Source organism: Schistocerca cancellata, chromosome 2 (genome assembly GCF_023864275.1).
Source record: "Schistocerca cancellata isolate TAMUIC-IGC-003103 chromosome 2, iqSchCanc2.1, whole genome shotgun sequence".
Lineage (NCBI taxonomy): Eukaryota > Metazoa > Arthropoda > Insecta > Orthoptera > Acrididae > Schistocerca > Schistocerca cancellata.
In genome coordinates, this window is record NC_064627.1 from 712626344 (window position 1) to 712639963 (window position 13620).

A 13620-nucleotide genomic window follows, 5' to 3' on the forward strand; every position below is an offset into this window, starting at 1 on the left:
TGATTTTCATATAGAGCGCTACGTGGCATTACCCATATAAAAATCTAAACAGCCTACTTACAAATGTGTTGCGAGTCGGACGCAAAAGTATTGTGCTCCATACTGATATAATCATTTTATTGTAACTTTAAGAGTTTAAGTGATTAAAAAATATATGTAGCCACAAACAAGCGAGAATGTGTATCATGAAAATTCGCTCCACCGCCACAATGAGTGGCCATGTTCATGTAAGTTTCCGTTTCATAATATAATACTTGAAGCCTTGAAGTTAAATTAATTTCAAAGAAAATCTCTCAACCTTATTTTCATTAATTATACTTGTGATAATCTTTTCTGTTTAAAAGATTTATGCAGCTTATGATCCAGCGTGTGGTCTGTCGGAACAGGAGGCTGTCGTGACGACATCGCTATAGTATTTATTCCAAGTTCTTTCAGTTCCGTTTATATGTTCGTACAAATCCAATTAGTTGGTCCCTTAGGTTTCTTTCATGTAACTTCTGTCTGTTTTCTCCGCGCGATCTTCCTCCGAAAAAAATTTCTGTTCATTTTTTAGTAATTTTCGATATCGCGAATGAGAAAAGACAGCCGCCTCCTGCTCCGAACGGAACACCACGACTTTTCTAACGTCGGAGAGTACCGCACGAATTTTCCGCTAAAAGGTAATAGAATTTCTTAAAGCTGGATCAATTACACATGTTGCTGCTGTTCTCCGACAAATCTGGTGTGATTAATAGTAATTTATTCTGTCACGACAAAAAGAACCAATTGTATTTTTACCAAAGCAACAAAGCTTTCAATTAAATTACTAAAAAAAAATCATACCAGAATATGGATTGGGGCTAAGAAATGAAAGAGGAAGCCGCCTGGTAGAATTTTGCGCAGATCATAGCTAACACTTGGGTTAAGAATCATGAAAGAAGGTTGTATACATGGAAGAACCCTGGAGATACTAAAAGGTATCAGATAGATTATATAATGATAAGACAGAGATTTAGGAGCCAGGTTTTAAATTGTAAGACATTTCAAGAGGCAGATGTGGACTCTGACCACAATCTATTGGTTATGAACTGTAGGGTAAAACTGAAGAAACTGCAAAAAGGTGGGAATTTAACGAGATGGGACCTGGATAAACTGAAAGAACCAGAGGTTGTACAGAGTTTCAGGGAGAGCAAAGGGAACAGTTGACAGGAATGGGGGAAAGAAATACAGTAGAAGAAGAATGGGTAGCTTAGAGGGATGAAACAGTGAAGGCAGCAGAGGATAAAATAGGTAAAAAGACGAGGGCTAGTAGAAACCCTTGGGTAACAGAAGAAATATTGAATTTAATTGATGAAAGGAGAAAATACAAAAATGCAGTACATGAAGCAGGAAACAGGAATACAAAATGGCTAAGCAAGTATGGATAGAGAACAAATGTAAGAATGTAGAGGCTTATCTCACTAGGGGTAAGATAGATACTGCCTACAGGAAAATTAAAGAGACCTTTGGAGAAATGAGAGCCACTTGGATGCATATCAAGAGCTCAGGTGGAAGCCCAGTTCTAAGCGAAGAAGGGAAAGCAGAAAGGTGGAAGGAGTATATAGAGGGTCTATGCAAGGGCGATGTACTTGAGGACAATATTATGGAAATGGAAGAGGATGTAGATGAAGATGAAATGGGAGATACGATACTGCGTGAAGAGTTTGACAGAGCACTGAAAGACCTGAGTCAAAACAAGGCCCCCGGAGTAGACAACATTCCATTAGAACTACTGACAGCCTTGGGAGAGCAAGTCCTGATAAAACTCTACCATCTGGTGAACAAGATGTATGAGACATTCGAAGAAGACATTCAAGAAGAATATAATAATTCCAATCCCAAAGAAAGCAGGTGTTGACAGATGTGAAAATTACCGAACTATCAGTTTAATAAGTCACGGTTGCAAAATACTAACGAGAATCTTTTACAGACGAATGGAAAAACCAGTAGAAGCCGACCTAGGGGAAGATCAGTTTGGATTCCATAGAAATATTGGAACACGTGAGGCAATACTGACCCTACGACTTATCTTAGAAGTTAGATTAAGGAAAGGCAAACTATGTTTCTAGCATTGGTAGACTTAGAGAAAGCATTTGACAATGTTGACTGGAATACTCTCTTTCAAATTCTGAAGGTGGCAGGGAGCGAAAGCTATTTACAATTTGTATAGAAACCAAACGGCAGTTATAACAGTTGAGGGGCATGAAAGGAAAGCAGTGGTTGGGAAGGGAGTGAGAGAGGGTTGTAGCCTAACCCGATGTTATTCAATCTGTATATTGAGCAAGCAGTGAAGGAAACAAAAAAAAATTCGGAGTAGGTATTAAAATTCATGGAGAAGAAATAAAAACTTTGAGGTTCGTCGATGACATTGTAATTCTGTCAGAGACAGCAAAGGACTTGGAAGAGCAGTTGAACGGAATGGATAGTGTCTTGAAAGGTGTATATAGGATGAACATCAACAAAAGCAAAACGAGGATAATGGAATGTAGTCGAATTAAGTCGGGTGATGCTGAGGGAATTAGATAAGGAAATGAGACATTTAAAGTAGTAAAGAAGTTTTGCTATTTGGGGAGCAAAATAACTGATGATGGTCGAAATAGAGAGGATATAAAATGTAGACTGGCAATGGGCAAGAAAGCGTTTCTGAAGAAGAGAAATTTGTTAACATCGAATATAGATTTAAGCGTCAGGAAGTCGTTTCTGAAAGTATTTGTGTGGAGTGTAGCCATGTATGGAAGTGAAACGTGGACGATAAATAGTTTAGACATGAAGAGAATAGAAGCTTTGGAAATGTTGTGCTACAGAAGAATGCTGAAGATTAGATGGGTAGATCACATAACTAATGAGGAGGTGTTGAATAAGGATTGGGGAGAAGAGAAGTTTGTGGCACAACTTGACCAGAAGAAGGGATCGGTTGGTAGGACATGTTCTGAGGCATCAAGGGATCACCAATTTAGTATTGGAGGGCAGCATAGAGGGTAAAAATCGTAGAGGGAGACCAAGAGATGAATACACCAAGCAGATTCAGAAGGATGTAGGTTGCAGTAGGTACTGGGAGATGAAGAAGCTTGCACAGGATAGAGTAGCATGGAGAGCTGCATCAAACCAGTCTCACGACTGAAGACCACAACAACAACAACATCTCAGTTTGCAATGGCTTATGTCGCTCTTACATTAACATGTAATGGTGCAGTATTAATCACTCAGATAGACTACCTTTCAAATGTATTCCCATAAGTTCATTACTCTACATTAATTTTTTGGTGTTGCGATATTTTCCGCCAGTCTTTTCAAAAATTCCACTTTATTTCATACTTACTTAATCAACATGTAAAGTGCATATATTGTCTCGTATTTTCCAGATTGCTACCATAACAGTCACGGATATACATTTCTTTCTGTATACGAATACTTAATTCTTACTGTATTGAACCAGTTATTGATATTTCACATGTTATATTTTATCACATGTCATTGATAGCAATGCCATCGTAGGAACAATACTTTTCTCTGATTTGGTTCTGTTTCTCTCTTGTACGTGAAGCTAAACGGACATGAAAATATTCGTTTGGACCTTGTTATATTTTCATCCGGAAAACGGCAGCTGGTAATACCGCAGTCTGCTGGAGGTTGAGTGGTACATCTTGTGAAAGTCTCAGAAAGGTCGCATGGCCTCACGAAGATACGAATCGACGCTTATCCTCTCAGGTGAAACAAGGATCACGCAACCATGCACGTTATTCCATATATTCCTTGGAAAATATACTATGTGAGTGGCCTCCACTTAGAGCATACTAACTCAGCAAGTGCCAGAAATTCCTGAAGAGATTTATGCAGCCTACTAGTTACACAATTAATGTTCATAGAAATGCAGTATCTTTGTGGTCACCGTTACAGGGTTTTATAATTCGTTGCCAACGACAGACAACAGCAGTCTAATCCGTTTCCCACCAACGCTACACAGGTCACTGACATCACGCTTACAGATTAAGCACTTCTCAGCCACTGTTTATTGGAACGTATGTTAGATTACAGCTCACTTTACAATTGGAGGTAAGTACTCACTTAACAAACTGAACATAATTCCAATGTACTGGATATTTCTCCTACGAACCGACAGGCACATTTTTTCTGGTATTTCTGGGTTGCAATGTGCGTCAGGAGTGAGCTCAAACAAACACCACTCATTACATCTTTCATACGGCACTCACAGTCGACGAAAAGCGTAGGCTTGTTTCCTGTTACAAACCAAATGATTTTAAAGTGGAATTTTACGTGCACGTCCGATAACACGGTCCAACGTTAATCTAGCGCAATATTCGTTTCATCGAGATATGTTAACAGGGACAGCGAAACGCAAAACGCAAATAACCAGTACTCCAGCAGTCACTAGGCAGCGCATCTGCATGGCGATAACAGTCAGGGTGGGCCAGGGCGGTGCCTCTGCTGGAGCTATTCTCTGTGTTTTGCTGCCCCTGTTAAGACGTAGCGATAAAGTAAATGCCGCAGTACACTAACCTGGAACCGCTCTGTCGAGTGGGAACTTAAAATTACGTAATAAAAATCATTTTGTTTGCAATGGGAAACAGCCCAACGCTTTCCGTCGACAACGAGCGTGGCATGAAAAGACGTGATAATCAGTACTTGTTAGGACTGACTGCAGTTACTCACTGCAAAAAGGAAATTGCAATTGTCTCCCAAAACACCAGAAAAAAACCTGATGACTCTTAGCAGATACATCCAGTACAAACACGAGACCAGTGATGTTATTTTAGTGTTTAGACAAAATAATTTGACAGGTAATGCTGCGAGATATTGTTTCTCTGTAAAATCAAAAGGAGCAGCTCTCATTATGGGTGAAGCCGCCTTTCCCAGAAGAACGGCAGTGTATAGGAATGTGAAGAGATTTTCATAGAATCTGCTCACATGTTTTTCTTGCTTTTGTATTATTAGCAACTCATATTCAGTGTAATGGCAACACAAGCTGTGAAAAATAAAAACCCACTCCCTACTGGAGTTTCTGTGCACTTCGTCGCCAGAGATTCATAAGGTGAGTTGCAGAAACGTGGTTACGACTTTGTGAAACACCCTGTAGTTTATTTTCGCGACTTAGCGTCGTAGAAAGAAGGAGGAACTGCCTGCTCGTTCTTCATTTAGCAGACGTACGGAAGAGCAAAGTGCATGATTACAATCCGGTGACCTACCTTTACAATCCGGTGACCTACCTTCCCTCTTAACATCCTCCTCTGCATTTCCACTGTTTTAAAATACCAGAACATAATTCACCCGTTAATGTGGTTCTACTGGACTTAGATGGGATACAGATATCTAACATTTGTTCTTAAACAACTTTATTTAACATTAAGCTTTAATATACAATAGTAAACACAGTTTTTCTACAATCTTCTATTTTTCCTCCCCCTGCAGCGCAGAAACTATTAGTCCTTGAAAAAATCACAGGAGATTTTGTAGGAAATTTAATACAGTTTAACTTCACACTGGGAAACATTCTCTCTAGAAGCCACAGTTGTCTAGAGTCACGAAAAACATGAACAAGCGATCTTTAAACGCCACCAAACCCCGTCGGTCAGGATGTTTAGTACGTAGTTCATGACAGGCCCCTTAAAAATTGCAAAATTTGGCAACCGTACGAATTTTTTCCCCCAGTCGACATTTTTGGTCTTCTTTAACTGGGCAACAAACTACATTGAAGCCTTAGCCTTTACTTACAATTTTAACTGTCCCCACTTTCTTCCATTCCCAAACTGATAATTCTTTGATGCGTCACGACGTTTCCTATGAAACGAGCATCATAATCTTTGTGGCGTCCGCTTCTTTTCTATCAGAGTCCACTGAATGCCTCTTCATTAGATAACCTATTTAACCACGTACAATTCAAAATTCTGCTCTCGCACCGCATTTTCAAAACTTTTGCGCTCTTCTTGTCTGCACCCTTAACCGTCCATATGTCACTGTCATATAACGATGAAATCGAGACAAAATGTTTTCTGATAGGACCGCATAACACGTAAATTTATGTTAAATGTTAAAAGTCTCTCTTGTAGAAACGTCAACTTTATATCTTCTCTGCATCCGTCATTGTCAGGTATTCTGCTGCCCAAAAATTACTATAATAGTTGTTAATTTCCGTTTATGATTCACACAGCATCGAATGATTTAATTCGACAACGTTTAGTTATCTTTGATTTGTTGTTGTTGGTTTTCGTCGTATAACCTGTTTTGAAGACACTTTAATAGCGATCATATTACATTATATGTTGAATATGGCAGGAATTTAACAAACATTCATGTGTGAATAGATTTCATGTACATATTAGTGAAGAATTACTAAATACAATGGATCTAATGACAAATAAAAATATGTATGGCAATTTTGCTTTTTCATCAGTCATACAAATTCTACTGCGTAGCTCATTATCAGCACATACTAGTATTTACTCCGGAATTGATGTTTATTAATACCCTTTCACCTGCAGCTTGTAATATGCTACCATCCCCCAGCAATATTCTGCAGTCCAACGACCAGTGGCCACGTAGCAACTGGCGGCAGCCTCATCCAAAAGAAACTTCGTTGGTTTCTCAACAAAACCGAATGCCACTGGCGACGATATCGTCGCTAAGCAACGTTATGGTCTCCAACCGAGATAGACGTAACTTAAACATCTGTGACCTAACTGTACGACACATGTGAGTGTGGACTATGACATGATTCTAGGGCTCGTTTTGCTACATCAGCATTGTGTTAAAATAGATCTTTGGCGGCATGCGGTGAAGATTGCTAGGAAAATGTTTCAGCTGGGTGAGACTGCCGGCAGTGAGCGGAATCACAAGGTAGGTATTGGATCCGGGATATCCTTTAGTGAACAAATGTGTTGTACATGTAAAAGAGATAAATGGTGAGAAAATGGTACATGTGTTTGGAAATAATTACGATGCCCAGGATTTACGGTTAATGAAGGGGTTGTTGATAGATAATGTGAATATATTGAAGGAGAAAGATGGGACGCAAGGGTTGTCAGCCACGTGCTGTCACCAAACACCACTGAAACTGCATTGCGAGCGAAAATAAAGGACCTAAAGGGAAGTTGTGGAGTATGGATGGAACAGTTACTTTCGGAATTTTGGGATTTGCTTTTACAGAAGGGCCATTGTCAGCTGCACATATTACGCAGCACTGGATCCCAACAGGAAATAAACCACAGGTTTACCACAATCCATAAGAACACGGAAACTGCAAGACTCCATCGGTCAGTGGCAGAAGGATAGGATTATTGAGAATACGAGGATTGCCCAGAAAGTAATGCACCGTCTATTTTTTTTCAGCCGAAAACAATGCTACGAATGCGAAACGTTACTTATGTATTATCTGAAGTCTCCTGAGTGGGCGCGACAAGTTTCCGTCACTTCCGACGGGTAGGGTAGCTGCAGGACAGTTTCAAAATGGTGTCTGTAGGTGATGTACGTTACAAGCAATGTGTCGTCATTGAATTTCTCACTAAAGAGAAAGAAACTGTGGTGAAAATTCACAAACGCTTGTTCAAAGTCTATGGAGGATGGAAGTTAGCAGGGTCAGTGGAGCAGTTTATTACTCTGAGATTTATTCCATCTGACTACTATTATGATTAAACCAAATGCTGGAATGTGATAAAACATGAATTGCGTACTATCATGAATGTATCGGTGGCATTGGTTAGCCACTTGATAGCCTTAGTGCCACATAGATTGTATTAAATCGGGCGCGCAGCCGACCAACGTCCATCTAACGTTTGTTACGTGCCATGAGCACCATAGACCACGACCTTTATATTTGTCGAAGATATTCGGCTCTTAAAGATGGCCGGCCGCGGGGTCTAGCGGTTCTAGGCGCGTCCCATAGTGGTCAGAGCCATTGGAACCATCTTTTTCTTAAAGATGGTCCTGCCCTCCCGCTCTCGGTGCTACTCATTGTAAGCAATCTTGGGAAGCAGCAAATGAGTCAAGTAATATTTTAATGAAAAAGGGTATTCCAGCAAATAAGAACACGGCCATACCGTGATAAATGTATTACAATTCAGAGGCGCAGTGTCCTCCTATAAAGCACATGTTACAGCTGCAAGGGATTGCTATGACAGTAATGTTTGGCACCTGTAGTTAATGGGACCGATGACCGTAGCAGTCTGGTCCCTTTCATCCCACAAACCAACCTGTAGTTAATCCGAGAGCACACAAACGACAGAGTATCGGGCTAACGTCTTCCCTTACGCGCCTCATGATGACTCATCTCTCATTTATGTTCATAAATTATCTTCACAGTGAATCATTCTCTATCCTTCAGACAAATGCAATATACGTTAGCCCCTTCTAGAACAATCTGTCTTCTCATTACGTACAAGGAAGTTAGATACCGGTTTCATTCAGAGTGAAGCAATTCATTTTATACTGCCACGCGGTTCTTCTAATGATGCAGCTACAACAAACACTCGCTCACCAAAACATTACCACATTACACAATGAATTTAGGTTCATTTAACTGCACTAGACTCTACGGCCATCTTGCGCAAAGTCTGGAAGACTTATCGGAAATTCACACCAGCACCGACCCATGTAAGAAATCACGTACCCATGATGATGAGACTGCATCTTGATTGCGATATGTGGTTCAACCATTATTCTAATGTTCATCACAGTTCCAGTGGGGCTTCGTATCATACATTCAACATCCCTGCCTCGTGTACGATTTTACCGGCGTATTAAATTGCGGAATAACCTGTCGCTACTCAATTGCTGCTCCAGACACTGGGAGCAGTCCCTGGAAAGCCATTTGTACTTTAAAAGTCTCATCAAATAAAGTTAGCATTTTACCGGGGCGGTCAGATAGTGGTTTGTCCATCATGAGGGGCCCAGAGCGATTCTTCAGAGCGAAAGCGCCAACAGCATAAATAGCGCCTCCTTCCACTTTATTCGTACCTCCGCGCTGATGAGTAACCCAGTCGTTACTCATTTTATAAACTAATGAAAGAAAATAGGACGTAAGAGAGGAGATCGTTTTCTGAAGCCCTGTCCCCAGTTGCGTGTTTCAGATTACATTTAAAATGTATTTTTCTTAACCTGAAGGGTTACGTGCAAGTGGGACTACTTTCTCTCAACGTCGATATCTCTCAAAATCGCCATCGAAGTTCTACAGGGGGAGTTCCCCTCAGAATTCACAATTCCGCGCGCTTTCTGATAGCGTAACGGTATTACTACGCTGAAATTTTTCTAGAAGGATACCATAAAACCTATAATTTTCCAATGCAACTGGCACTCCCATCTACATCTGGCCACGTCAACCAGTGCACCTTCCTGCTCGAGATGACTCAGCGCCTTCTATAGAGATCGTTCGAAGTATGCCTGCACACTGCCTTCTGCATACTCTCATTTACATTTACTTTGACTAATAACGAAAATACATTAATTCACGTCGCCTGATGGGTGACGGGCATTACTTTGGTTTCAATTTGGGTGAAGTCCTTACATTATTATTATTATTATTGAAATTACTATTGAAGCCTCTACATAAAATTGCAAAACAGAGTGAGTATGTTTATTCAGTACTACGTAATGTAGTTGCTAGGTTACAAGCATCTGCTGTCGACAGAAATACAGATAGTCGCTGGACACGGAGTGGTTTGGCGGAGCTCCATGATTTGCAACGGTCGGGGAGACCATTCACGGCTGTCACAACTGACATGTTACAGCGAGCTGATGTCATTCGCGAGGACAGACGCATTACGACAGACAGTTGGCACTGCGTTTCTCAATCAGCGAAGAAAGAGAGGATGCAATTACCCGTACTCTTGGATATTCAAAAGTGTGTGCAAGGTGGGTCCGTGGTGTATAACAGTGGATCACCAACCTCACAGAAAAAAAAAACGTTTGTCTTGATTTGTTGCAACGTTATGAAGCTTAGGGGGAGGCCTCATTGTCCCGGATTGTGACAGGTGATGAAACGTGAGCCCAAAACAAAACGACAATCAATGGAATGGCGCCATTCCCACTCCCCACAGAAGAAAAAATTCAAAGAAACTGCATCCACTGGTAAGATCATGTTGACCGTGTTCTGAAACTGTGAAGGTGTGATTCTCATTGATGTGACCGCAAGGGGCGGTACCATTAATTCAGAAGCTTGTGTCAACATATTAACAAAACTCAAGATGTGCTTCCGGCGACACAGCCACCCAAGAGATGTTTTGTTCCAACACGATAACGCTCGGCGCCACACAATTCTGAGGACTGCTGATCATACGGCAAAACGTGGTTGGACAGTGTTACCCCATCCACCCTAAAGCCCTGACCTAGCCCCCTCGCCGGCAGGGGTGACCGAGCGGTTGTAGACGCTACAGTCTGGAAACGCGTGACCGCTACGGTCGCAGGTTCGAATCCTGCCTCGGGCATGGATGTGTGTGATGTCCTTAGGTTAGTTAGGTTTAAGTAGTTCTAAGTTATAGGGGACTGATGACCTCAGAAGTTAAGTCCCATAGTGCTCAGAGCCATTTGAGCCTAGCCCCCTCAGACTTCGACTTGTTTGGGCAATTAAGGGATGCTGTTCGTGGAAGACATTTTGAGGGTGATGAGGTGATTCACACAATGAAGCCCTGACTGCCACCAGGACAAGGACTGGTTTCGCGATGGAGGACGGCCAAGGAATGCGATGGAGATTACATGGAAAAATAGGGTGTGTAGATAAAACACCACTCTTTCATGTGTGTAATCTCATTATATTCAGTAACGAAGTGTTGACGAAAGAATAATGTGCTGCATTACTTTTTGAGCAACACTCATAGTAATAGTACATGATCGTGTTGTAATTGACGTGTCCAAGAACCTAGCAGATAGATTTTTGTGACTGTCGACATCTAAATGCTAAGACCTTAGTGGATGCCTACCATTTGCGTAACATTCTGAAAACCATAGACTATTTTGGCCAGTGCAAGTATTCTTCAACGATGGACTTAAGGACTGGCTACAATTAGCTACATATCGCTTTTTGCAACAGAGATGCATTTTTGATTAAAGAACGCCCTTGTCAAGTTTCAGAGATCAGAGATTATTAGACTGAGTTCTCAGAGGATTGGAACCAGGTCTATGATTGGCCTATCTTGATGATATAATAGTCTGTGCAAGTGATAAGTAACAGCGCATACAACACTTAGGGAAGTGTTCTTGACACTGAGGGTAGTGAATTCAATGTTGATTACAGAAAAGTGTAATCTTGTGTTGGAAGAGGTGGCATAACTTGGTCACTAATTAATAAGGTTGGGATAAATACAGACCCCCGTCCTCCAAGGACTAATTAAAGCTATATACGAATTTTCTGTGGCAAAGTCAGTGAAGGAACTATAATCATTCCTTGGATCTGCGAAGGAATTGCGAAGTATCATCGAAGATTCGTAAAGGAATTAGCTGATGTTGCCAGATCATTTACACAATTATTGAAGAAAGGTTTCACAGTTGTTTTGGTCAGAGAACTGTCAAGAGGCTTTTCAAAGTCTGAGTGAGTCTTTGGCATCAAGACTGATCATAGTGTTTCCAGATTTCAATAAGGAATTCAATCTGTCATGTGACGCATCGAAACATGCACTTGTTTGCGTATTATCTCTAGAAATAGAGGACAAAGGGCACCTGTTAGGCCGTGCATCAACGAAAATGAATTCAATGGATAGGAGTTACTCCACGATGGAAAATGGTGTGTTAAACATTATCTATAGAATCACGTACTTTTAATGTTATCTGTACAGGAAAAATTTCGAGTAACAATGGATCGCGCAGTACTGAACTTGTTGCTGGAGATGTTGGACCCTTCTATTAGGTTGACATGATGGGCAGTGCAGTTGAGTGAGTTTCATTTTGAGGTCATACACAAACGTGGAAAGAAACATGAGAATGTAGACGGTTTAAGTACGAAATTATCAGTGTTGCAAAATGGTGGTAATGAGATTAAAGAGTGGCAGACGGCACTGAAGACAGATGACGAGTGTAAACAGTGTAGTACACAACCATAGTTTTGTATGCAGGATGGGTTGCTGTGCAGACAAATGAATTTGGGATTTTGAGTAGCAGTACCAGCAAAACAGGGGGCCAAGTTCTACAGGAGACATATGATAACGTGTTAGGTCATGGAGGATGTAGGGCTACCAAAATAAGAGTAGAGGAGGAAGTCAGATGTGAAGCAGTATGTGAAGAATTGCATGCAGAGAGAGGATTTGTGTTGAATAAGAGTACTATTGTAGAGTTTACCTGAAGTATTAGCACCATTTGTATTCCTCAGGATTGATAATTGTAAGCCCTTTCAACTAAATGCCTCAGGAAATAAATGTAATCACGATTTTAGATCATTTTTCGAGATATGTGAAAATCGTCTCAGTGCCATGGCAACAGTAGCACAAGTGCTAGTGAACAACTGGGTACCGAAGTTAAGGTTACCTGAAAAGATAGTAACAGATCATGGAACAAACATTATGTCGGATTTGTTCACGGAATTGTGTAAGTACTGACGATGAGTACTAGTTTTCTGAAGCTCAGATGACGAAGTTTGATAAATTTAATGTCGTTGATAGCTTAAAATGTCTACTTAACTGTTGCTAAATGTAATACAGTATCCAACATGAGTTTAAGAAGTAAATATAAATCATTAACTTTTGAAGATACTTGATAAGATGGAACACAGCGCTTCTGTCTAGACTGTTACAGAGTTTGGCATTGCTGAGCCATTTTTTTATTAAATCAAGAAAAACCGAAGTAAAACTTTAGAATGTTGTGCTAAAATAAGATGCACCAACAGAAAAACGAAAACGGACAACTGAGCCAAACCGCACCGTATTGATGTTGTTGGGAACACCTGGTACAAATAATATCAACTAGAAATCAGTAACGGAGAAACTTTTAATGTAATGTTGAGTGTTGCGTACTTTATAAATCAAGGCGTCTTTGATAAGTCAGTGTTGTACCGGCTTCCTTCCTTCCTACTCCAGTTTAGAAAGAATGACTAATCTGAGAGCGGTGGCGTTGCGATCGCTCCCTACTCGAAGACTCATTCTCTCTTACTTAGTACGGAAAATGAGTGCACGATCTTGCTTTTGTGGTGTAGCGATGGCTGGGCGAAATAACACATTGTTGAATCAGATGGTCTCTATCGAATCCTTGATTTGTAAGACTGGGAAGGGTGTAAGATGAACATTAAGTGATGCAGTGTATACCACAGCAAATGTGCTACATTGCAATAATACTGGTGTCTGGAAGTTCGATGCTATAGTCAAGGCTACAGACGAAAAACACACGAATTATTTCCTCCCCAAGCTTCATTTATACTCTTTCATGATCTATCTTCCCAGTCTGCATATTACATTATTTGCACTTTTATTTTGATGCTATATTCAACAACAGATGCACCTCTGTAAAAGGTATCTGTTAAACTGATCTCTGAAAACTGGCTTTATAATATCCGTAGAAGCTTACACTAGCCTATATGTCGTCTATGAATTCCTTTGTAATCAATGCGATTTTTCTACAGGCTGCATTGTTATTTTTCTGCCAAAACAAATCTAAAGTAAAAATTCAAAACAT